Source organism: Petaurus breviceps, unplaced genomic scaffold (assembly GCF_028583685.1).
Source record: "Petaurus breviceps papuanus isolate PSGF00001 unplaced genomic scaffold, PetGlider_PUasm1.0 90630, whole genome shotgun sequence".
Taxonomy (NCBI): Eukaryota; Metazoa; Chordata; class Mammalia; order Diprotodontia; family Petauridae; genus Petaurus; species Petaurus breviceps.
Genome location: NW_027187291.1, coordinates 3,676,670 through 3,703,472, shown reverse-complemented (window position 1 = coordinate 3,703,472; position 26,803 = coordinate 3,676,670).

Here is a 26,803-nt window from a genome sequence, read left to right as displayed (position 1 = left end):
ATCATTGTATTGCTGAGAAAAGAAGTTATTCATAATTGATCATCACAATGTTGCCATTACTATGTACAATGTTCTCCTGTTTCTGCTCATTTCACTTTGCATCAGTTCAGTTAAGTCCAGGTTTTTCTGAAAGACAAGATATTCTTTCAGACCCACATTCTCTTTCCGAGTTAGAAGCTAGCTTTCCAGAAGAGCAAGATCCTCCGAGAGTTCCTGCTAAGAGAACTGATACCTAGAAATCAGAGCACGGTGATCAGGCCCATAGTTCTCAGTTTCCATAAAATCCAACAATAATAGGGTGACACTAAGATTTAGAGCTAGCTAGGTCCTTAGAGATAATACATTTTAACTTCTTTATTTTACATATGAGGAAACCGAGTCCCACAAAGGGGTACTGGCTTGCCCAAGGTCAAAAAGCTAGGAAGAAACTTAGGATTTGAATTGGTGTCTTTTGAATCTGAATCCTTTGTTCATTCTTTTTATTTTTTTTAAATATTTATCTTCTCTCCCACACTGTCCCATTGAAAAAAAAAAGAAAAAATCCCTTGTAACAAATATGCACAGTCGGCAAAATAAATCCCCATCATTGATCACGTCCAAAAAGTGTATATGTCTCATTCTGTACCCTTTCCTGACATCACCTCGGTGTCAGAAGGTGGACAGCATGCTTTGTTATCAGTCCTCTGGATTCATGTGAAGTCATTGCCTTGAGTTCTTGAGTCTTTTAAAGTTTTCTTTACACATTTATTATTGTATGCATTGTTCAGGTTCTGCTCACTTCACTCTGCAGCATGAGTTCAGGGTTCTTTTTCTTTTTGGAGACAATAGGGGTTAAGTGACTTGCCCAGGGTCACACTGCTAGTAAGTGTCTGAGATAGAATTTGAAGTCAGGTCCTCCTGACTACAGGGTCTAGCTGCCCCTCAGGGTTTTTTTCACTACCCTGTATTTGACAACATAAGTGGAACAAATTTGGAGGGGGACCTCCATAAGGCAAAAGGGCTTCAGGGCAATTGCCTGTATATCTCTTTTCTTTGAGTGGAAGATAGGAAGAAACCAGAGCCTAGGCACTTTGCCCAGTGTTCTGGCACCATGGTGGTACCCACCTAGTTTTGAGGTGGACATCCTACCCTGGAACATAGTGACTGATACAGTAACTGCCATCTAAATTTAAATCTAAGCCATCTAAAGTAGCTTGGGGCAGGTAGGCTGTAAAGTGGACAAAGCACTATCTCCAAAGTCAGGAGGACCTGAGTTCAAATCCAGCTGCAGGCATTTACTAGCTGTGTGAAGTCACCTAACCCCAATTGCTCTCCTCACCCTGCCAAATAAATCAGGAGCTTGATGGAAGCAGAGTTAGAGAACTCCAATATTGCTACTTATTAGTGGTATGACCTTAAGCAAGTCACTTATCTATCTGTGTGCCTCAGTATCCTCACCTAAAACATGTAGGAATTTTATAGGATGGTTTGTAAAGTCCCTTCCACCTCTCAGTTGTTTAATCCTATGAGATGGGTTGAGGAGAGATGCTGGAGACGCACATGGCCTTTCCTTTAGCCTTTCCCTTTTAGATTTAGTTGAAATTTCTCTGCAAGGAAATGGAGATGCTCGGGGTGGGGCAGTCTCTGCCCAGGCTGGACCTCTGGAAACTGGCAGCTGCCTCTTCAGCCTCCTTGGAGCAGCCTCTAGGGATGGGTGTCCAATGGTTCCAAAATGATTTTGAGTCAGATCCGGAGACCAACATGGGACCGGATAGGCTGAGGTCATGTTCTCCCTGACTGGGACATGTCCCTCTGTAGGGGCTATGAAGCCAGTCAACCAGCTGGTGTTTGTTGAGAAAATCCTCAGCTGTGTGAGACACTGTTTGTCTCCACTTCTGCCCCTCTTTGCCTTTGTCCTTTCCTTGACCTAGTACATTCTTGGTCCCTTCTCAATGCCCTCAGGCTTTGTCCTCTGCCCACTCCCAGTCTCGCCAGTGCTGTGCCTACCCATTGCCTGGCTCTAACCGAGCATTCCCATGTGGGCAGAAGGAAGGAATAGGCCGCTCCTTCAAGATGCTCCCAGTCTGAGAGGAAAGAGGACAGAGAGGAAACCCAGATATAGAGACAGAGATGCACAGCAGCTGGACTGAATTCTGGGGGAAGTCAGATAGAGCAGCATCCCAGGGAAGGAAGCTTTATGCAGCTGGGGAGTTGGTTGAAGCCAGGCTGGCGTGACGGAGAGCTAGTGTGGGTTCTGAGCAGCTCAGTCCAGACTATTTCTAAGACTAGCCCTGAGAACAGCTACATTCCTGGGGCCTCTGCTCCTGAGACATCATCTTCGTGGTGCCCACTGAAGGTTGGCGCATCAGTTGCTCTGTGGACTCTGCTCACTAAAGATCTCTTACCCTGTTACCTGGTCAGACAGATCCAAGAATCAGGCCACCATCACACCTACAATACATGGGGAGGGGGGGAAAGAGCTGTTGTGCAAGGGGGCAGATGGGGGGGGGAGTGGAGGAGGTGGAGATTCCTTTGTTATACCGCCCACCCCCCATTGCCTGAGGCATCTCCTTCCCTGGACCCATAGCATGCTAGTGCACTAATTACCCACCTTCTGTACTGTTGGGGCTTGTCTGGCTGGCCCCAGAACCCTTACTCCAGCCTCTCCTGCCCACCCTTACTCATTTACCAGCTAAAGGCCCAAGATAGAGTGAAAGACACAGAAAGTGAGGGCAGAGGCTGAATCCTGGACTCAGGGGAAGCCAAGTCTATCTATTTGTAGTTATTTCCCCTCTCACCTTCATAGCTAGCTTGGCTTCTGGAAATTCTGTCACTGTCAGAGCCCTGAGCTTGGTTGTGGGTGACCCAGAGGAAGGAGGAGTCAGTACTGGGCCACCCATAAGGAGCTCCCAAGGTGATGGGGGTGGCAGAGCCAGCACCCAGGACCCTAAGAAAGGTAGAACGCACGGAGTTAGAGATGAGAGAGCCAGAGGGGCTGAGGTGGATCTAAACGGAATTCATTAAGAGAAGGCATTCTGGAAGGGAGCGGAAGCAGAGCTAGGAAAGGCAAGGAGAGGGACACAGAGCTGGGGTGAGAAAGGAGGGAACGGTGGGCTCTGCCAAGCTCGGGGGGTGAAAGAAGGCTAGGTGCGGAGAGGCAAGGGGGCTCGCCCTTAAGGCAGGGTCTGAAAAGGGGGCGGGGGAGGGGGCCAGGAAGGGGAGACTGACAGCTTCTTAGAAAGTGGCTCGGAGGTGAGCAGGGGCTCCCCAGTGATAATTAAGGAACAAAGAGGCGGAGAGCAGAGAGTCTCTGAAGCTCAGCTCCGGCAGGCAGGTTAATAGGAGCCCCGAGGAGAAGGTAATAACAAGCGGAGGGAACTGTGCAGACAGCCTGGCGTCACTACACCCACACGTCACCCCACTCACAGGCCCTGCCTGAGCTAGAACAATAACTGTATCTCTCAGCTGGGTGTAGAAATGTATGAATAATAAATAGGAAAGCGTTTTTTTAAAACAACTTTTGTTTTTGTTTTTGCGGGGGGGGGGGGGTACGCGGGGATGAGGCTTCCAGGGGAATTTAGGTTTCCGGGGAGGATGAGAGTTAGGGGTTAGAATGAAGCTGGGGATGGAGATGGGGGTGAGGATGAGGATGAAGATGGGGGTGAGGAAATTAGGTTTTTGTTTTGGTGTGTGTGTGTGTGTGTGTGTGTGTGTGTGTGTGTGTGTGTGTGTGTTTTGAGACTGGGTCTCCATATCTCAGCCTGGCTGGACATGTAGCAGCCAGTCCCAGACCACCCAATACTGATCATCAAGAAAGCTATAACTGCTTCATTTTTGGATCCAGGAGGATTTTCCCCTTTTTAAGTAGCCTGACGTCTCTCCCCCCCACACACACACACATACACCCCAATCATATCTGATTCCTGAGCTTAATAGATCCAGAAGAAAGAGGTTAGTCTGTGTAGGAGAATTTCTACTCTCTCCCTGGAGTGGTGTCTAGGTATGGGGTGGGGAGTGGGGGACACTTTCCAGTTACCCAGGGACTTAAAGGAGAGCTATGAGGTTTTCCTAGGACAACTGACTGAAGGTCCTGGGGGGTAGTCAGGCTTGCATAGCTACTTTTGCACACAGGTTCACCTAATCACAATGCAAATACTTGCGTGTGTGTGTATATATATATATGCATATAGGTCCTCCTGCACAGGAGAACCCCAGCCCTCATTGGTGCCACACACAGGTGTATGCACATGCATACCTGTGAAAGTAGATGAACATGCAATCAGCCAGAAGTATCAATGTTCCCCCAGAAGTGTTTCTTTAAAAAAAATTAACTTGCCTTTTTTCTCTTTTTAATACTATTTTTCATTTTTGTTCAAAGTGTTTCTTAAGTACACAATCAAACCCACAACCTGAGTTGAATCATGGAGGACCAGAACCTGATCAGACTCTTAGCTCAGCTATACAGATGTAGGTACATTTAGTGCCCAAGAAACTGTGTTCAAATAGGAGCTCAGCCAGTTACCCCCATGTGACCTTGGTCAAGTCACTTCCTTTCTGTGGGAGTTGCTTCCTCTGTCAAATGAAGGTATTGGGTATAATCTCTAAGGTCCCTTCCAGTCCTAAATCCATACTCTGACATATTCACACAGGCATACACTTGGTTCTTTATATATAATCACACACTTGTTCTTAAACCCATACCATCATGGAAGAGAATTGTTGAGGTCATCTGGTCCATCACCCTGCCTCCAGATGGCTAAAGATTTAAAGAAATGTCTGTTCTCTTAGTGCAGATCACCATATCTATACATGTGCAATGCATACATGACACCAAAGGTCTCCCTGCATCCAGACCACTCAGAGGATCATAGAATCATAGATTTAGACCTGGAAGGGTTCTTAGAGAGACCATCCAACCCATTTCACCTCACCCCATTTTATGCTTAGAGAGTACAGTGCCTTGTACTAGTAAATAGCTGGGGCAAGACCAGTACGCTGTCCACTATACCAAATGCAAAAAACATTCATGAAGCCCCTGCAGCATACTGGCTCTCTGTTAGGCATTATGGGTTCTAAGTCAAAAACCCCAAACAGTCACTGCTCTCAAGGAACTTATATAAAGGGGGGGTAGGGTTGTTGTTGTTCAGTCCTGTCCAATTCTTGATGACCCTATTTGTGACTGATAATGAATCAGGCAAAAGGAATTAAGATTGTTTTTCAGTCATTTATGACTCTCCATGACCCCAGTTGGGGTTTTCTTGGCAAAGATACTGGAGTGGTTTGCCATTTCCTTCTCTAGCTCATTTTACAGATGAGGAAACTGAGGCAAACAGGGTTAAGTGACTTGCAAAGGGTCATATAGCTTAGTAAGTATCTGAGGCTGGATTTGAACTCAGGAAGAGGAGTCTTCTGATTCCACATCTGGCACTCTATCCATTGTACCACCTAGCTGCCCAAGACACGGAATCGGTTGCCATTTCCTTTTTGAGCTAATTTTACAGATGAGGAAACTGAGGTAATCAGAATTAAGTGACTTGCTCAGGTTCACAGTGGGGAGGGGAAGGAAAAGAACTAAAAAAGAGATTCGGGGCTGGGGGGGGGGCGAGGCTAGGTGCCACAGTGAATTAGAGCACTGGCCCTGGAGTCAGGAGGACCTGAGTTCAAATCTAGCCTCAGACACATAACACTTACTAGCCGTGTGACCTTGGGCAATAACCCCAATTGCTCTGTCCTTTCCCCCCAAAAAATAAAAGTTAAAAAAATTTTTTAAAAAGAAAGAAAGAGATGGGGCTGGGGGTAGGGGTAGGTAGGGGAGAACAACTGGTAGAGAAATAAATACAAAATAAATCAAGTATTTGGAGGTAGTCAGAAAAGGCCTATCTTTGGAAGCAGTGGGCCTCCAACTGAAATTGACTCACCCCTCAATGCCATATTTACCTGTCATGAATCATGCTGCTTTTGCCGTGTATGTTGCCTGCTGGGAAGCTTTCAGTACCTTCCTGCTTAGTCTCACCCCTCAGAGGGAGACCCTCCATCATCTGGCACTCACCTCCTTTTTAGACTTCTCTCTCACTACCCTCCTATTAACCAGACCTTGGTCTTCTTGTACCACAAATAAATCAAGTACATTCATAACAGAGTAAAATCATAGACTTAGATCTGGTCAGCAAACTTACCCCTCCCCTCATTTTATAGATAAGGAAACTGAGGCAAGAGAGGTTAAGTAACCTAGCCAAGGCCACACAGCTAAAAAATATCTAGTAGGGTAGTATTTGAACTCAAGTTTTCCTGACTCCACATCCAGCACTATCCACTACTCCATTCTGCCTCCATGCTCCTGTACCTTTTTGAATGGCATTTTGGGTGGCCAGAAAAGTTCCACCCTGTCCTCTTCCACTGTATCTATTTTTTTTTTTGCTTTTTGGAGGGGGGAAGGTAGGGCAATTGGGTTTAAGTGAGTTGCCCAAGGTCACACAGCTAGTTTTGTGTTAAGTATCTGAGGCTGGATTTGAACTCAGGTCCTCCTGACTGCAGGACCAATGCTCTATTCACTGTGCCACCTAGCCTCCCCAACCACATCTAATTTTAGAATAACAATATGGTATGACAGAATAAGTGAGTGTCCCCCTTCCTGAGCCAAGAACCCTGGACTTTAATTCTGACTCTGATATTTTCTGGTCACATGACCATGGTCAAATCTACACCATCCCATGGCACCCATTTTTTTTTCCTTTGCAAAATGTGGATAATAATGTTTGTGATTCTTATCCCTTAGAGTTATTCAAGATAACCCCAAGAAGAGGGATAGAAATAGGAACTTAAATCTGTGGTTTCATTGTTTTAGGGAACTCCCTTATAGGAAAACTCCCTCTACCAATACAGGGTAGGTATAACCTTCTCTCTAACTTAACATTTTAGAGAGTTATGCAGGGCATTGAGAAGTTAAGTGACTTGCCCAGGGTTAAACAGCCAGTATGTGGCAGATGTGAGACTTGAACCCAGATTTCCATGGTTCTATTATGCCAAGTGCTACCCAAAGGTGCACTCCTTTTATTTCCCAGCTTAAGTTCCATCCTTCTTCCCTGTAGCCTTTCTAAGCCTCCCCCAAGCCTTCTTCTCTTCTCCTCTAATTCTGTAGAGTTGTCTGTTGGGCTTTTGAGGCCCCCCACAATCTGACTCCAGCTTTTCTTTCCAGGCTGATTATGTGTTATCCCTCTTCCTCTCACCCTTTGCTCTGGACCAACTATCCTGTTTGCCACTCTCAGCATCTTATCAGCTACCTTCAGTCCCTTGTGCCCAGAGTGCTCTCCCTAATCACTTCTACCTTTTGGAACCCTTGGGTCCTTTCAAGATGCAGCTCAAGAGCTGCCTTTTCCCAGAGACCTTTTCTGATTACCCTTAAATTTGGTGTCCTGCTTCCCTGTCCCCATCACCATGTATTTGGCGATATGAAGGCTGGATTTTTAAAAGGTAGCTTGACCTAGTAGAAATGGAGGTCTCAGAGTTTGAAAGAGTTGCCTCTGACACAGTCTGTTTGCATTACCTGAGTGAATCCTTTTAACTTTCAGTGCTTTCTGGCAAGTAAGACATCGCTCCTTAATCTTTTTTATGTCTTGGACCTCTCTGACCTGAGAAAAGTGAAAGCCTTTGTCAGAAGAACATTTAAAAATACATAAAATATATTAATAATAATAAGATAACTGACACCTATATAGTGCTTAATATACATCAGGTACTATGTCAAGCACTTTACAATTATTATCTCATCTGATCCTCACAATGGCCCTGGGAGGGCTGTTATTATCCCCATTTGACAGATGAAGAAATTATGGCAGGCAAAAGTTAAGTGACCTGACCAGGATTACCTAGCTAGTAAGTGTCTGGGGCCAAATTTGAATTCAGATATTCCTGACTCTAGGCCCAGCACTCTATCCATTGAGCCATATTATCCACATATTTGGAGAGGAAAAAAAAGAATTCCCAGAACCCAGGTCAAGAACTCTCTCCCTCTAAGATTATAAATTGCAGAGAAGGTGCTGATCTTCACATGCAGAGCAAGCTTCCGATACTGCTGAAATAACAGGTTTGGTCCTTTCTCCCCATTGTTATTAAATCATTAAGTTGTGTCCGACTCTTCGTGATCCCATTTATGGGATTTTCTTGGCAAAGATATTGGAATGGTTTCCCATTTCCTCCTCCAGCTCATCTTACAGATGAGGAAACTGAGGAAAAAAGTGTTAAGTGACTTGCCCAGGGTCACACAGCTAGTAAGTGTCTGAGGCTAGATTTGAACTCAGGTCTTCCTTAATCCAGGCCCAGCACTCTAACCATTGTAGCACTTCATTACCCTGCCAAAAATCCTATAATTATTTATTATCATCATTATTGTTATTATTATAGTTATTTATTTCTTTGTGAACATGTTATCTTCCCCTAGCAAAATGTTAGCTTCTTGAGGACAGGGATTGTCTGACTTTTGAATTTGTATGCTAAGTGCCTAGCATAGTGCCTGGCATATAGATGTTTAATAAATATTCATTAATAGATCAGTTGATTGAGATCACTTCCTGTTAATGCCTCTCCCTGGTAATGGATGACTTTGTGCCTTGAATAGCTCATTTTCTTTTGTCTGTTTAATCCTTCCTACTGGCTTCCTCAAAGGCAGGTCTATAAGGCTTATGCCTTATGCTGCTCTGTGTCCCTCATGACATCTAGCACAGTGCTGGTCACCTCCGGCACAAATTTATATGCTCACTGAGTGATATGCCTACATTCATATTCATTCATTTTCATTAAACTCCTACTATGCACAGATTAAGCTCCTACTATGCACATAGTAGACAATAAATATTTGTTGACCTATTGACTAAATGAATGCATGAGTTTTGGGTATAATCAGTCTGAGAACTTGATTTCTCCATATTTCTCTTAACATTCAGCCACACTGATATTGAGGAAGATACATATGTATACATAGGAGACAGAAAGTATCCATGCACACCTTGTTGGGTACCAGGGGCTGGAATTTTATGGCAATCCAGGGAGATTTGGGGGGAGTTTCCTGCCTGAGGGAGCCTCCAACCTGATGGGGAGAGAAAAAATCCATTGAATTTACGGAGATAGAAAAAATGACATACTCTTCAACTGAACAGACCTCTAAACATCGGGACTAAGGGAATATGGGAAATAGAGTCAGATGGACTGAACTCAGGGAGAGCTTCTTGGAAGTCTGAGCTAACTGTCCCCATCACTTGAGCAGGGGCCCATTGCTATATGTGAGGAAGAGGATTACTCTGTGAATAAGCATCTCCAGGGTGGTAGGGCTAGCTTTGGGAACCAAAGGCACTCACTATAATTGTCCCAGAGAGACAGAAACAGTGAGGGGGAGAGAGATGCTGAGAGACAGAGGCAAAGGCAGAAACTGAGACAGAGATAGGAAGAGACAGGTGGAGTCAGATGCAGAGATTAAAAACAGAGATGGTGAGATAGGTGTAGAGTAAAAAACAGGGACAGGATGGGAAGAAAGATGCATAAAGGAGAAACAGTAAGAAGGAGAGCAGATGCAGACTCTGGGGACAGGGAGGGAAAATAGTTCAGAATCTGGAAAGAGAAGGGTGTTGGATGAAGAGACAGAAAGACATGGGGTGGGGGCTCTAGGTTGGAAAAGATGTAAACAGAGCTCATGGGATCATATTTTAGAGCTGGAAGAGGCTTGAGAGGCTCTATCCATTGCATCATATTGTCATAAAAATCTAATGTCAAACCCTCCTGCTACGACTGTAGCCTGTTTTGACATCAGGATTTAGAAAATATCCACTCTCTCTCTTCCCTTCCCCAGTCCTCCTGAGTAATCCCCCTTCCCAGGTTTCAAAGATTTCCTTCCTCTTTCCATGAACACTTTTCTCCACTCTGTCCCTTAATCATCCTATCAACCAGTAATCCTTCCTGCTGTGTCTCAGAATCAGAGCTGTAAGGGACTTTTGCAACTATCTGTCCTTTCCTCTTATTTTACAGAGAAGTAAACTGAGGCCTAAGGGAGGAGAAGCAATTTATTCAAGGTCCCATTATTAGCCTGTGGAAGAGTCTCCAGAAGAGTCTTTCTCCCTAGCTTAGAATTTTCTCAGGCCACCATCTCTGCCCCCTACCTGTGATAGTAACAATGACCCAGTCCTTATCCCCATCGGGTTGCTTCTCCTGGGAGCCTCCCCTGCCCCTGCACACTCATCTGGCCTTCTGCATGCTCTACCTCTCCAGGGAGGCCCTGGCTGTCAGACCCTGCCTCTAAGGTGTTTTTTTCCAAAAGTCCCAGCCAATCATCTAATGGGGACCACAAATAATCTATGGTTGCCTAGCTGGTGATACTAATTTACAAACCTGGCTTGAAGCCAAACACCTCAGCTATTTCCTTAAATTTCTATATTTCCTCCCACCTGTTCTCCAACCCTCTAACTCCCAGGATTTCCTGGTTCTTATCTTTTCATCTCCTTCTTACCCCTCCCCCCCATTCTCCTAGCATTTAACACCTGTTACTTAGGTCTCCACTCCATAGGCAGTCCTTATTCCTTTTTTTTCTTTTTTTAAATGCTTTATTAACTTATGATTTAAATCATTCGTTTCCGCCAGATTTTGAGTTACAAATTTTCTCCCCGTTTTTCCCCCACCCATCCCCCCAAAACAGCAGTCCCACAGGATATCCCCACCTCCAATCTGCTCTCTCCCATATTTTCTCCCATACCCATTTCGACTTTTCCAGTGGATCTCTATGCCTCAGTGCCTATATATCTTATTTCTTAATGGCATGTAAGATGGTATTAATAATAGTATATATATATACACACATATATATATATATTTGAATATTTGATTTTAAAACTTTCAATTCCAGATTCATTTCCTGCCCCCCCCCCCGCCACCCACCCCCACTGGGGAGACAAGCAGTTCGGTATAGGTTGTACATGTGCGGCTAATGCAAAACAATAACATAGTAGATATATTGTAAAAGAATGACTATATTTCCCTCCCTCTTATCCCAACTCCCACTTGTTCTATTCTCTACTTTGATCCTGTCCCTTTTCAAAAGTGGGTGCTTCCAATTTCCCTCCCCTGCAGTCTGCTCTCCCTTCCATCATCCCCCCTCTAATCCCCTTCCCCCCATTCTCCTGGAGGGTGAGATCCCCTATTTAGTGTGTATTTCCCTCCCTCCTCAAGCCAGATTCAATAGGAATAAGGTTGACCCATTCCCTTTTGCCTTCCTATTCTTCCCCTCCATTGTAACCATTTTCCCTTGCCTCTTCTGTATGAGATAGTTTGCCCCAATCTGTCTCTCCCCATCTCCTCTCATTATATTCCTCTCACCTCCTAATTTCACCTTTTAAGTATCATCCCTTCCTGTTAAATTGGTCCCGTGCCCTCTATCTATGTATACCTGTAAATGTATATACACACATTCACATATGTATTCATATGCCTGCATACCCTCATATAAAGACTATATATATATTTCTAATCCCTTCAACTACTGAGAAAAGTTTCATAAGTTACAATTATTGTTTTTCCATGTAGGAATGTTAATAGTTCAACTTTGATAAGTTCCTTATGATTTCTTTTCCCTGTTTACCTTTTCATGCTTCTCTTGCTTCTTGTATCTGAATGTCAAATTTTCTATTCAACTCTGGTTTTTTCAGCAAGAATGCTTGAAAGTCCTGTATTCCACTGAATGACCATATTTTCCCCTGAAACATGATACTCAGTTTGGCTGGGTAGGTGACTCTTGGTTTTAATCCCAGCTCCCTTGACCTCCGGAATATCACATTCCAAGCCCTTCGATCCCTCAGTGTAGAAGCTGCCAGATCCTGGGTTATCCTGATTGTGTTTCCACAATATTCAAATTGTTTCTTCCTGGCTGCTTGTAATATTCTCTCCTTAATCTGGGAATTGCGGAACCTGGCTATAATATTCCTAGGAGTTTTCTTTTGGGGATCTTTTTCAGGAGGTGATTGGTGGATTCTTTCAACCTCTATTTTGCCCTCTTGTTCTAAAACATCAGGGCAGTTTTCTTTGAGAACTTCCTGGAGGATGCTTTCTAGGTTCTTACTTTGGTCATGGCTTTCAGGTAGTCCAATAATTTTTAAATGATCTCTCCTGGATCTATTTTCCAGGTCAGTGGTTTTTCCCATGAGATATTTCACATTGCCTTCTATTCTTTCGTTTGTTTGGATCTGTTTAACAGCATCTTGATTTCTCATAAAGTCATTAGCTTCCATTTGCTCCAGTCTAATTCTGAAGCAATGATTCTCCTCAGTGAGCTTTTGAGATTCTTTTTCCATCTGTCAAATTCGACTTTTTAAGGCATTCTTCTCCTCATTGCCTTTTTGAGCCTCCTTTGCCATTTGAGTCAGTCTGTTTTTTAAGGTATTATTTTCTTCAGTCAGGCTGTTGACTCTCATTTCATAATTTTCTTGCATTGTTCTCATTTCTCTTCCCATTTTTTCCTCCACTTCTCTTATTTCTCTTCCCATTTTTTCCTCCACTTTTCTTATCTGGGGTCCCTGTGGCCTGTGCCTGGTCAGGCCCACCCTGGGGCAAAGCCTTGCCCTGGGGCTAAAGCCTCGGTGTGGTGCTGGGCTGGGCTCCCAGAGCGCTGCTCTGGCCGATTCCTGCCGGCCTGCCGGGCTGTCCTCAGTGGGAGGTTAGCTTCTCTGTGTCATTTTGTGGGTTCTGCAGCTCCAAAGTTTGTTTAGAGTCCCCTTTTTACATGGATTGGGGAGAGTGGAAGCCAGAGCCGCGGGAAGGTCGTGCTTCTACTCCGCCATCTTGGCCGGCAGTCCTTATTCCTGATACTGAGCCTCCTTTTCTAACACCCCCTCATTCTCCCACCTCCTCCCCCATTCCTGATTTCCAGCTCTTATCCCTGATACTGACTCCCATCCTGAACACTATACCAACATCCTAGGCACTAAGTCTCCTATCCCTGGTTCCCAAGCCTGACACTGATACCCATCCTTGACATGGTAGCTCCATTCCCAGAATTTAGTCTCTCTTCCCCACCCCAACTCCCATAGCAGGGCTCTCTTCCAAGCTATTTTTTTTTTACTTTTTTTGGAGGGGGAAAGGCAGGGCAATTGGGTTAAGTGACTTGCCTGAGGTCACATGGCTAGTAAATGTTAAGTGTCTGGGGCACATTTGAACTCAGGTCCTCCTGACTCCAGAGCCAGTGCTCTATTCACTGAGACACCTAGCTACCCCTCCCAACTATTTTCTAAAGGTTTCAAAAGAAACAGGTAACCTTTCAATCTTGACCATCAAACTCCAGCACTTTATCTCTCATTCCCGGTATTTCACTCCCAATAATCCCACATAGCCAACCTCCAATCATTCTAAGTTCCACTCATCTGTCTGACCATGGTCAACCCAGGCTCTCCATTCCTGTTACCCTGAAGTATATGGAGACAAAATGCTGACTTTGCAGTCACATCCTAAACTCAAATCCTGTCTTTGCCACTTACTAACTTGGCTACCTTGAATAAATCACTTTCCTCTCTGTACCTCAATTTTCCCATTTCTAAAATGGAGGGGTTGGACCAGATGACTTCTGAGGTTTCTTCTAGGTCCAAATACACGGTCTCCAGAGTCACCAGAGAAGTTGGTGAGCAACAGAAAAGGACCACTAAGCCAACTTGAACTTAGGGATTGATCTTTCAAATAGAGTTGAACTAAAGCAAGGATTCTTCCAACCTGGGGTCCACAGACCTATAAGAGGTCCATGAAGAGATTTTAGGGAATCTGTGATCATATTATTCTCACTAACCTCCAACTGAAATTTAACATTTTGGCAAAGGGATCCATGATGAAAAAAAAGATAAAGAACCCTCGAAGTAGACAGTAACATAATTAAGTCAAAACAACAAGCATTTATTAAGCATCTGCTGTGTTCCAGGCACTGTGCTAAGTGCTGGGGAGACTAAGAAAGGCAAAAGAGAGTCCCTCACCTTGGAGCTCATAGTCTAATGGAAGAGACAACATGTAAACAAGTGTATACAAACAAGCTATAGTCAAGATAAGTTGGAAATAATCAACAAAGGGAAGGCACGAGAATTTTAAGGAGAGGGCTAGGAAATGTAGAACATAAAATGTTATTCCTAGAAGGGACCCCAGTGTGGTACAGTGGGAAGATCAGTGCCTTATGATTTCCCTTGGCCTCAGTTTCCTCATCTGGAAAAAGAGGTTATTAGACTAAATCAGGCTTGCTTTAATCCAAGCTTCTCCTTTGACAGAGGAGGAAACTAGAGAAATGAAGTTAGTTGATCAAGATTACACAAGCCAAAAGTAGTCAAGGTGGCATAAGAAAGAACCCACATCTCTAGGGTTCAAATCCATTGCTATTGTCACCACATGACCTACATTTACTGTAGTTTTTGTTTTTCTCACAATAAACTTGTGAGGTATATCCTATAGGTATTATTAGCCTAAATACATAAATGAGGAAAATGAAGCTTAGTGGGGCTAAGTAGTCTGCTCACAGTGAAAGAGCTAATAAGAGGCAGAACTGGTCCTCAAACCCAGGTCTTCCAACCCTTAATTCTATGTACTTTCCACCATACTACTGCTACCATCCAACTCTATGATCCCATGATTCTATGAATCTGTGGAATTTAAGCAAGTAAAGAGAGTAAAGACGATTGATAGTCCAGAAAATACTGAAGAACTTTCTAATAATTAGCTCCAGGAATATGAAGGATGATTAGGAAGAGGTCCATGATCAGATCCTGTTTACCACTGCTGCAACACAAGGAGACCAAAGTGGATGCTGCTGCAAAGGGACCTTGATTAGGAATGAGGGAATGCCACAGGGGAAAGAAGATATCCTACAGGAAATGATGGAGAGGGAGGGTCTGCATCCCTGGGAAGAATCATATGAACTGATGCAGGCTGAAGTAAGCAGAACCAGAAGAACACTTCATATAATAACAACATTGTAAAGAAAAACAACTTTGAAAGACTTCAGAACTCAGGTGAACACAGTGACCCACTATTATTGCAGAGGACTCATGATGAAACATGCTGCCTACCTCCTGGATTCTAGGTGCAACTAGGAGGCACAGATTTTTGGACGTGAATGATTTCAGAATTTGTCTTGCTTGACATTGGAGACTTATTGTAACAGTATTATTTTTCCTTTTTTTTTTTCATTGGAGGGAAAATATGGAAGGGTGAAAAAAATAAATCCTTGCTATTTGCAAAAATATATATATTTAAATATTGAAGGGTTTATATGCTCAGAAATCTTCAGCCACTGCTCATTTAGGGGCAGTCAGGTCCCAAGGCGGCAGACTGAACCAGATGGCCTCATAGGATCGCTTCCAACTCTAGGATTCTTGCCCTGATCCTGGAGGCCAAAAGTCTGCTATGAGTCCTCTACACTTTACTATGTCTACAGCTGGCAGCCTTCCCTGATGGTTATCACAGTTCTCTCCCACCCCCACCCCCCTACATGCACTTTGACTCTACCCCAGACCTTCCCACCCCCGGACCACTGGTCTGTCTGCCAAAGCAGCCCAGCTCCTTCTTCTTTCATCTCCTGCCATCCGCAGCAAGCCCTTCTGGCAAGGCATAGCAGCCCTTCCCCCCAATCTCCTTTTGGTTCTTCATCCTCTTAGGGGGGCTCCTGTTGTAAATAGAGAATCCAGACTGATCATCCTAACCAATGGAGCAGAGAGTCCCTATGGAGGCTAGTTTTCTTGTTGCCCCTATCCCTGTGGATCCTGGTGTTTTCATCTCTCTAGGCACTGTGGTTGAGAGCAGAATCTCTTCTCTAATCTACAAAATTGGGAATGAAGGGCTAAGAGAAGCACTCAACAGAACAAAGAGAGGTTGACGATCAAGTGCCCCCACTCTTGGGGACCCAGTATAGGGAGCCCTGATAGTAGTGTGTATATGAAAAGTGGTTTAAGGGAGGCAAGAGTAGGGTATATGGGCCTGACAATTCTGGGAAGGAGAGCCTTCTAGGACTGATTCCTACAATTGTGTTCTTTGTTGGAGAGGCAGAGGATATGAAAAAAACTATGTTGGGGTTTTTTAAAGATAGATTACTAGCAATATGTTTTGGTTTTACATAATCTAGATTTCCCCCAGTGTCTCTTCCCTTTCCTCCTTCTGGAGAACCATCCCTTATTAAAAAAAAAAAGCTTTTAAAAAGGATGAAAACAATTCATTAAAACCAATTTTAAACGTCTGATATTATATACATTATTCCAAACCTATGGACTCACCAACTCTGTAACAGAGTGGGGTAGGGGGAGGTATCTTTTAAATATCTCTTCTTTAAGGCCAAACTCTGAACAAGAGAGTTTGTCAAGATCTCTCCCAGGCCTGGAAAACACTTGGGTGGGCAGATGTGGGAAGGAATACTTCTTTATTAGTTCAGTTGGGATGGGGAGAGAAGGACCCAGCTAAGTTCTCACCAGTTCCTGGGGACCTTTCTGTGAAAATTGGGGGGTCTTAATTTGGTAACCCATCTGGGTACTCAGTGATGCCCAGGCAAGAAATAACTAGAGAAATAATGCCCTCCAAAGGACTGCTGTCCATTTGTAAGAGAAAATGCCAGGAGGCAATCCTCCTCTATCTCAGGGGAAAAATTTTTTTTAGTGAAAGCAGCATTAGGGTAGCAAGAGACTGGGAGGCTGGAACATGGAAGTGGGAGGGGGTGCCCTGGGGAGGGTATTGGGCAAGTTTGGAGGTTCTCTAGCAGGCTCAGGTAGCACACTGTTGCCCTCTAAGGGCCCAACAAGGAAGGAGGCTCTGGTTTGGGGTCCTTATAGAGCATGGAGAATATATAGAACAAGAACAGAGGTTTGCTAGTATGGGGAAGGAGAGGTAGGGGTAGCCGGCTGATCCAGTAGGAGGAACAAAGAGGAAATGGAGAGGGATCTGAGTCAATGATTTCTGGGTTGGGGAAAGGAGTCAATTCTATCTTATTCAAATAAAATCTATTAAGTATCTACTAAGTGCCATGTGCTAGAGAGAGGGAGTGGGGTGGCATTTTGATCTGGAGAAGGCTTCTCTTCCAACTCTGACTCATGAAGGTCCAGATTGAGACAACCAAACTAGAGTCCAAGAAGGCATATATGGATAGTCCTCACTACACAGACACATTTCCTGCTGTATTCCTCCCCTTCCCTCACCATTCCATTCATACCTTGATCTATCCCCATTAGTCTCTTCCTTTTAGCATGTATATGGAGTTTTGGGAAAAAGTAGGGAAATTTGGGTAAACATTGAGGTGTACCAAGTTCATTCATTCATTCATTCACTCATTGATTTATCTGTCCAACAAATAATTTTTAAGCATCTGTTCTTTTTGGCATTTGAAGCCCTTCATAACCTGATTTCAACTTGACTTCCATTCTTATTATATGTATCTATCTACATATCTATACCCATCTATATCTGTCTTCCTATCTGTATCTCCCTTTCATTCACTTCCTGGAGTCTAGACAAACTGACCTCAATATTCCCCACATGTAATGTACCTCTTGTCTCTGGTGTCTTTGCCCAGGCTGTCCTCTCATGACTGTATTTTCTCTTAATTTCTGTCTCTTAGAATCCTTAATTTCCTTCAAAGCATAGCCCAGAGACTATATCCTACATGAGGGCTTTCCCAGTTCCCACAGCTGCCAGTTTTTGTCCTTGCTTTTCAGTCATTTCAGTCTTGTGCAATTCTTCGTGACCTGTTTGGGATTTTCTTGGCTAGAGTGATTTGCCATTTCCCTTTCCAGTTTGTTTTACATATGAGGAAACTGAGGCAAACAGGGTTATCACTAGGGTCACACAGCTAGGAAGTATCTGAGGCTGGATTTGAACTCAGCAAGAGGAATTTTCCTGACTCTAGGTCCAGGACTCTATCCACTGTGCCACCTAGATGCCAACAGAACTGCTAGTTAATGCAATCCAGTTCCTTTGCATTTATTCATTTATATATATATATATATATACTTATGTGTATATGTAGTTTACTTCCTATAGAATATAAGCTCCTTAAAGGCAGGATTTTTGATTTTTTGTTCTGTCTCTGCATCCCCATTGATTAGCGCAGGGGTGGGGAACCTGCAGCCTTGAGACCACATGTGACTTTCTAGTTCCTCAGGTGCAGCCTTTTGACTGAGTCCAAGTTTTACAGAACAAATCCTTTTAAGGATTCTGTGAAGTTTGGATTCAGTCAAAGGGCTGCACTTGAGGACCTAGAGGGCCACATGTGGCCTCGAAGACACAGGTTTCCACACACCCCCCCCCGACACACACACAAGCCTATCACCTGATGCTTGCTAGATGCTTGCTGACTCATGAATTGATTTGAGGTACAGTGAAATACTCCAGGAAGGGAATGACCATTTCTTAGGAACCTAAAGTATTCCAGGCACTGTGTCAAGGTTTTACAAGTATTATCTCATTTTATCCTAGAAACAACTCTGTGAAGTAGGTGCTATTATTAGCACTAGTTTTGTAACTGAGGAAACTGAGACAGAAATTAAATGACTTGTCCATGGTCACATCTATTAAGTAAATGAGACCAGATTTGAACTCAGGTTTTTCTAACTCCAAGCCCAGTGTTCCATCTTAACTGCCTCCCAGGTGAGAAAGATACATAAGATCCAACCCCTCTCCTGCAATAGTCTACAATATAGAAGGGGGAAAAGGAATATACATCTATTGACTAGGAATTGTCATCCCTCTGTCTCACTTGCTCTCTGTCCCTCCCTTCCTCTCTCTCTCCTCTCTTCTCTCCCTTCTTTCCTCCTTCTCTCTCTCTCTCTCTACACATTATATGTATATATGTATGGATATAAACATATACATACACACAGAGCTAGATAGATGTACAGAAAGATAGTTACTAATCCTAACCAATGAGGGATAGTAACCAAATGCTCAATCCAGACAAGAAGGTCTATCAGACTTCAGAGAAAGGAGATATCACTGAAAGGCAACGTGTCTTAATGGATATGATGCCAGACAAGGAGTCAAGATCTGCCTTCAGATCCTACTTCCTAATCTTGCTACCTGTGAGATGCAAGGATATAATTTAATCTCTCTTAGTCGGAGTTTGTAAAACTCATCTGTAAAACAAGGATAATAATAATGGCACCTCCCTGCCTCAAAGAGTTGTTGTGAGACTCAAATGAGATAATGTGTGTCCATTCAAATGAGATGCTGTGCGTAAGGTGCTCTGAGAACCCAACAGCGCAATATAAACAAATGTCAGGTGTATGAGTGGTAGTATCAGTTTGGGTTGGAAGGGGCTGGAGGGATAGCAAGAAAAACTTCATATAAGTAGAATGTGAGCTGAGACTTGAGAGGAGTGTTGTAATAGATAGAGCGATGGACTTGGTGTCAGGAAGGCCTGGATTCAAATTCTGCCTTGAATAACTAACTGCACAATTCTGGGGCTAGACTGATCTGATATTTCCTCCTATATAAAATGAGTGCATTGACTTTAATGATTTCTAGGGTCCCTTCTAGCCCAAAATCTATGGTCCTATGATAGTAGGGTTTGGATTGGCAAAGGAGAAGGCAGTTTTGGTCAAGAGAATACAAATTGCATAGATACAGAAGATGGGAAGCAGAAAGGTGGGTTCAAAATATGATGGAATTCATAAGAGCAAAATGGTGGGCAAGGGCAGTGGGCCAGAAAGCAGGATCCCTGTAATTCCTGCATTGCCATTACTTGGGTGGATGACACTGAATAAATTGCCTCCCCTGTCTGAGTCTCAGTTTCCTAATCTATAATACAAGGACTAAATGATCCCTAGAATCTCTTCTAGTGGTCTTAAGGTTTTTGAGGGGCAGCTTGGTGGCACAGTGGGTAGAGCACTGGCCTTGGAATTAGGAATACTCTTCTTGAGTTCAAATCCAGCTTCAGACACTTACTAGTTGTGTGACCCTGGACAAACTTATTTGCCTCAGTTTCTTCATCTGTGAAATGAGTTGGAGAAGGAAAAAAGCAAACCTATTCCGATATCTCTGTCAAGAAAGCCCCAAAAGGGGTCACAAAGAGTCAGATATGACTGAAAAGGTGACTGAACAACAAGGCTTTTTGAGAGAGGGACAAAGTGGAGAGTCATCCTTTGGGAAGGTCAATCAGTTTCCAGGTTGTTGGGTCTTTCTAAATCCTCTCCCACTAGCTCTTCCTCTGGTGTGATGCCCTATCTCTTGTTTCTGTGCTTTTTCATGAATGGTACCCCGGGAGTGGAATGCTCTGCCTCCTAATTACCACTTCTTAGAGTCCTTGGCTTCCTTTAAGACTCAGCTCCTTCAGGAGGCCTTTCCCAGATTGGCAAACTATTGGTGTTTCTGTAATTACCTTCTACATACAAGTTTATGTGTATGTTGTCTTCCCTCATTAGAATGCAAACTTCTAGAGGGCAAGAATTATGTTTGCCCTTTCTCCAGCTCTAGCACAGTGCTTGACACATTTTAAGTACTTAATAAGATGGATTGATTGTTTCCTGTGTCTGACTTTCCTCTGTGTATCTGCCCACATCCATGTGTCTTTCTGAGATGTTGAGCTTCCTGAAGGAGTGGACTAATCTCCTGCCTGTAGGCCATTCCTCCTTTTGAAGCATCCTACCCACTCATTCGAACTAACACCCATCCCTACCTTTTCCCCAAATCCCATTAGGTACTTTCCTCCTCCTGGAAGCCCTCCCTAATTATCACCACCTGGTTCTAATTATTCCTTTACTCCCTGTCAATTTATGGACTCAATTTGCAGATACTGAGGTCTGTACGATATTCTTTAGTAGTGTCCTATATTGTTCCCCAAGGACAGAGACTATTTCTACCCTTAGAATGTTAAACTCCCAGAAGGTAAGGATTGTATCTCCACCCATTAAAGTCTCCTGCATCAGATTAGGAATTTACAGAGGCCTGGGACTGTCCTTCTTCTAGATATATTACATTGACTGACAACAGCGGACATAAGGGTAATTAGCCAACTAACCCTAGCCCTTAACAGAGCCCAGGCAGGCCGAAATCTGGGCAGAATCTTTGGAACCAGCCAACACTTCATCTTCTTCAGCAGAGATTTCCATAGAGACAGTGGTGGTCCCCTGCCAGGGAGTCCTGGGGGTAGGCTTCAGCTCTCCACATGTTCCATAGAGACAAGAAACCTCAACAATCAGGGAGGGAAAGGGGTCTGAGCAACAGAGATTGCTAAGGCCTTGAAGATGCTGAGTCGGAGATGGAGGTATCTGTGAGGGCCTTAGCCCGGGGTTGGGGAGGGGGGGTGAATTCTTGTTGTAGCTATATAATTAAAATACTATTAAGCGGCGCCTGGCAGTCTCCCGGCTAACCTCGACTGAAACACTACAGGCGGAATCATCACAGGCAGCTGTGTCTCCTCCGATCAGCTCTCTGGGCATTTGGGGTGGGCATCACCCGCCTCATCTCCAGGGTGCCAGGATGTGAGAGTTGGGGGCTGGAATGTGGCAATCACATAGGGTGGGTGAAGAAGGCATAAAGAAGGTGGAGATGCTTTAATCTTCTCTGGGGTATGATGGCCTTAGTGAAATCCAGAATGAGAACAGAATTTGGGGAGCTCTGGCATGGTATGACTTTGGTTCAGCCATTCTTTCTGGCTCACTCAATATCTTGAATTCTTCATTCCATTGCCAGAGCCCTCACTTTAATCCAGGCTCTCATCCCTTCATGCCTGAGTTGTTAGGCCAGCCTCCTTTTCACTAGTCACTGTGTCTCCAGTCTCCCCTCCCATCAGCCTCACATGAAGAGCATATCCCATAATCATCTCTGTGTTTGGGGTGGGGGGGAACTGCAGTGGCTCTTCTTCCCCTTAAAGTCAGATCCCAATTTGGAAACCAGCTTCCTCCATCCTTTCCCCTCTGTGCTCCCTTCCTGATCATATTTCCTTGTCTTTTGGGGGCTTCTCGATCAGGTCCCTCTGGTCTAACTGGGCAGTTCTCCCTATGTTCACTCCATCCTACTCCAGGCCTTCATACAAACTCTTTCCTCTTCCCAGGGCAACTTTCCTCTTTTCTCCCCCTACTTCTCTCCTTGACTTTTCCCCTTCCTCCAGTCCTACTCTTTTCCTTTAGGAAATATTGCTTCAACTTCTCCTAAAGCTATTTTCTCCTATAATGAACTTCGTCTCAGAATGGCTATATTTCATTCGTTTCGCTATCTGTCTCTAGAAATAGATAATAGATGGAAATTCTATCTTAGCTTTTCTGGGTCTGATTCTTTTTCCACATCTAATTAGGAATTTGAGGAGGTAGGAATGGATGGTCATCTCTCCTCCCCGGCAAGACCCTTTCTACAGGAGGCCCTTAGTCTGACAGAAGATAGAACAACCATAAGGGATAGGATTTCATTGAAAAGGTTTAGTCTCAGATCTCCCAGGTTCCCCCATTTTCAACCTGCCATAGAGAATGATGTGCTGGAGCCAGCTCAACGGGGAAAGATATTGTTAAATTTTTGAGTATTTAGCCATTGGAAATAATGAACTACAAATCAGAACTTGATTTGTTTTTTTGTTGATTGTCTCACCTTAAGAAGATTCTGGAGAAAATGTTAATAAAGACAGATCCAACTTAAAAGTGCATTCGATTTTTTTTTTGGCAAGATAAACATTTACCAACACTAAGACAGATCCTCCTAGAGTAAAGGAATAGGTATCAGGGAAACAGTCAAAGGAAGTATCTATGTGGAAGAGATAAGGTCTGGGAGTTCAAGATCCTAGATTGAAATCTCATGTCTGTTGTTTGCTACTTGTATGATTTTGCCTTTTTTTTTTTGGAGTGGGGGAAGAAGGGCAATTGGAGTTAAGTGACTTGCCCAAGGTCACACGGCTAGTAAATGTTAAGTATCTGAGGCCGGCTTTGAACTCAGGTCCTCCTGACTGCAGTGCCTGTGCTCTATTCACTGCACCACCTAGCCGCCCCTGCCTGTATGATTTTGAATGTTATTTTTCTACAGGAGGCCTCATCTTTAAAGTGAGGAGTATCCTTCTAGCTCTAACTCCTATGATTCTAGGAAATGGAGGGGAGTGGCACCTACCCACCCTTACTTCACACTGGCACAACTGTTAGCTGGTTAGGCTGGCACAGAACCAAACATCATTCTTTAATATAGAAAACACCCATTGCACCAATCCCCCTGTCCTTGGATACTCCCAGACTCTGTTCCTCCCCCATCCATGCCAACTGCCTGAGCCATCAATGGGAAGAGGAATGTTTTAATCCCCCTTTGACCTGTAGCCTGGTAACCCAATCTCCCCATGGCCCTAACTCTCCTCCCTCATTCTCCCTGTCTCCTGCAGGTACAGGCCCTGAGTTGGGGGGGGGGGGGAGGGAGAATAGTATGGGAGGGTAGATGGAAAAGTCTGCTTTGAATGGGGATTATCTAACTTTAGTTCCCTTAGTTTTGTCCCATCAGCTCTGAAGAAGAAATTTCTCCCAATCCCAATCCCTTCTCTGAGTATTCCTCTGCCCTTCTCTTCTATCCCCTCGTGAAACAGGACACATCCTATAGAGATCCTCTGGTCCGTCCCTTGTAGCACTGGACACTATTAAATCCATATGCACAGAGAGGGAGACATCTGATCATGAGACTTCACAGTAGACTTGCAAGCAGAAGATCTGGGTTGGAGTCTCCGATCCCATCTGTGAAACCTTAGGCAAATACTTTCTCCTCTCTGGGCCTGAGTTTCTTCACCTGTATAATGAGATAATTGAACTGAATGATCTCTAAAGGGCTGCCTAGCTTCTGTATTGTAATTCTAACTTTTATTTTTCTTAAAGACCTCTAAAGAAGGGGAGATCACTACCTTCCTCAGTTTTGTATCCTAATCCAATCATCCCCCCTTCTTTTTCTTAAAGACCTCTAAAGAAGGGGAGATCACTACCTTCCTCAGTTTTGTATCCTAATCCAATGATCCCTCTGAGTAAGTCCTCCTTTATGAACTTCCTTAGCACAGTGCCTGCAAACCAGTAGGTACTTAATAAATGTTTATTGACTTGGCTTCTTTAAATCTAACACATCTACCTATTTTTCAGAAGTTACTAGAAAGCTAGGCTCTCATCACCCATGTCCCCATCCCTATCCCAGCAATGAATGCTTCCTGACTGTCTTGGGGTGAGTGTGGGAGAAGTCTAATCAACTTTATTTTTCCATGAAATGGAAAGTAGGGTGGAAGATGAGAGGATACTTCTTCTTTACACGCAGATGTTGCTCCCATGCAGCCCAGAAACCTGTCATTAGGGGACATGGCCTCTCTTCTTTCCATTCCCAGCACATCATTCTTCTATTCCCTGAAAATCTGTATCTGCCTTCTCTGATCTCCTGCCACCAGATGTGCCTTCTTTCTTCTGACTTCCCTCTCTCTTGTTTTCTCCCCTGGGATTTCCAAGTCTCCCACTTACCATCTACCTCTACTTCTTTTTCCTTTGTCATTCAGGAAAGAAAAGAAAACAGGACTCCTAGCTGGGTTAGTTTTTTGCCTAGCACAATACAGACAACATAACCAATTGCAGGTCAACGTAGAATAGAAGCAATGTATTGGGCTTCACAGAAAGAAAATTGATCTAGAGATGGAAGCCCTGTGATCAATCCCATGTTTTGCTACTGACTGCCTGTGTGATCTTAGGCAAGTAACTTAACTTCCCTGGGCCTCAGTTTTCTCACCTGTAAAATTGGGAGGGGGTGGACTATGGAAAATGTCAGGTCCCTTCCAGTTCTAAATACTGTATTTTTTCTGGGCCAGTCTCCTTGTTAGAGACATAGCTGTTACATTCTATACTATTGAAATGCATTATGGGATAGAGGCAAAGATGCCCTGGAAGAGAATCTGGGGTCAGATTCTAGTTCTGTTGCTTTTTTTGTGACTTTTAACTCCATCTCTTGGGTCCTCAACTTCTTCCTCTAGAATAAAAGAGCAAGATTCAGCAATCCCCAAGGTCCCTTCTAGTTCAAAATCCCATGATCCTCTGCTGTATAAAGTGATTTTATAAGTACAATATAAACAGGAGATATTTTTATTAATAATACTGTGCCTATTTCTTGAGTATCTGAACCAGATGGGCCTCACCAGAAGCTCAGAGTTGCTTCCCAGAATTCCCCAAATTCCTGACAGTTTAGAGGAGTTGAAGGAACCCAGACCACAAAAACCTCAACTCTTCCACCCACCCTCAGGCCACTGGTTGACCTTATAGCCTCTGTTGCCAGTCATTCATCAGAGGATGGTAGGGGACTTGGACCAGCCTCATAGGATCACACAGTCTGGAAGTACAAAACCTTTATGGATCTACAAACCCAAGGAACAAAACTAGATAGAAAAAGTAAAAAAACACCCAGGGAATTCCATGATGAGAGTCTCAGGGTAGACCTGAGCTGGCAGGGGCTTTTCTCATCAGACCTGGCCACATCTGCAGAGTAATCCAGACCATGCCTATGAAGACTCCACTATATAGCCCTTGAAGACAGAGTGGGAGAGAAATAAACAAAGAGAAGAACGGGGGACCTTATGGCCATTTTGTACATCCTCTTGTTTCCAAGGAGGGCATTCTTCCCCCCTACCATCATGTAGATGGAAGTCTCTACTGGTTCTTAGAGATAGAGAGAAGGGGAAAAGATCTTGATTACTAATGGGAGAATCATGGTTCCTTGTGCTTCCTGACTTCTGTCTTCCCCAGACTGTTTTGCTTCTAACTGGGGGGCCCTCAGGGACTTGGCTGAGACCCCCGAGATATCCCCTGGTTTACAAAAGAGGGAAGGAGCTTCCACACCTGGGTTAAAGCTGTGGATGCCTCCTGTTTCCTCAAATGTGGTATCCTTCTGCCTTCCTCTCATAACTCTCTCTCCCTCTGATGATAGACAAAGTCCAATGAGGGATAAGAGGCAGCAGTGGAGGTGGGTTGGACTGAGGATGACATTCCTCAAGGACTTGACCCAGGAGAACTACTAGGAAATGGATCTTGGGAGCCATGGTGGGGGGAAGGGAGAGGGCACTAAAAAGGGCAGTCTCCCAAGCTGGTGGCATAGTTCTTCCTGATGCCCCTAGAGAGCATCTGGCATCTCCTTGAGACCCTGGAAAAGTACAAATGGTCTCAAATATTCTCCTTTTGTATAAGCAGTCTGGCATAGTAGAAGGAGTGTGAGACTTAAGTTCTAGGTTTATATCCTGCCTCTAATTGTTGTTCAGTCATCTTTAACTCTTGGTGACCCCATTTGTGGTTTTCTTGGCAAAGATCCTGGAGCAGTTTGCCATTTCCTTCTCCAGATCATTTTACAGATGAGGAAACTGAGGCAAGCAGGGTTAAGTGACTTGCCTAGGGTCTCACACTGCTAATAAGTGTCTGAGGCTGGATTTTAACCCAGATCTTCCTGACCCCAGGACTGACTTCTATCTACTGTGCTACTAAGCTGCTTCCTGTCTCACTAGCTATGTGACTAGCAAGTAATTTTACCTTTCTGAACCTCTATTTTCTCATCTCTAAAATGGGCATAATGATACTTTCACTGCCTATCTGTTAGGCTTGTTGTGGGGAAGTACTCTACAGACTTGGTATTCCTCTATGCCTACTTCAGTACTTCACGGCTCCATGATTTTACCTTGGAGGGCACTCTTTCCACTGATGCAGGATGCAACATCTCTATGACATATATGGTCTTCAAGAGCTGATGTGACAAAAACAAGACAAAAACCATTGCCCTGTGATAGCCCAGTAGGCCTCTACAAACAGCCAGGCTAGCTCTGATCACAGACACAGAGTCTCAGAATCTAAAGTCACCTCTAGCAGGTCCTACCACCCTGGAA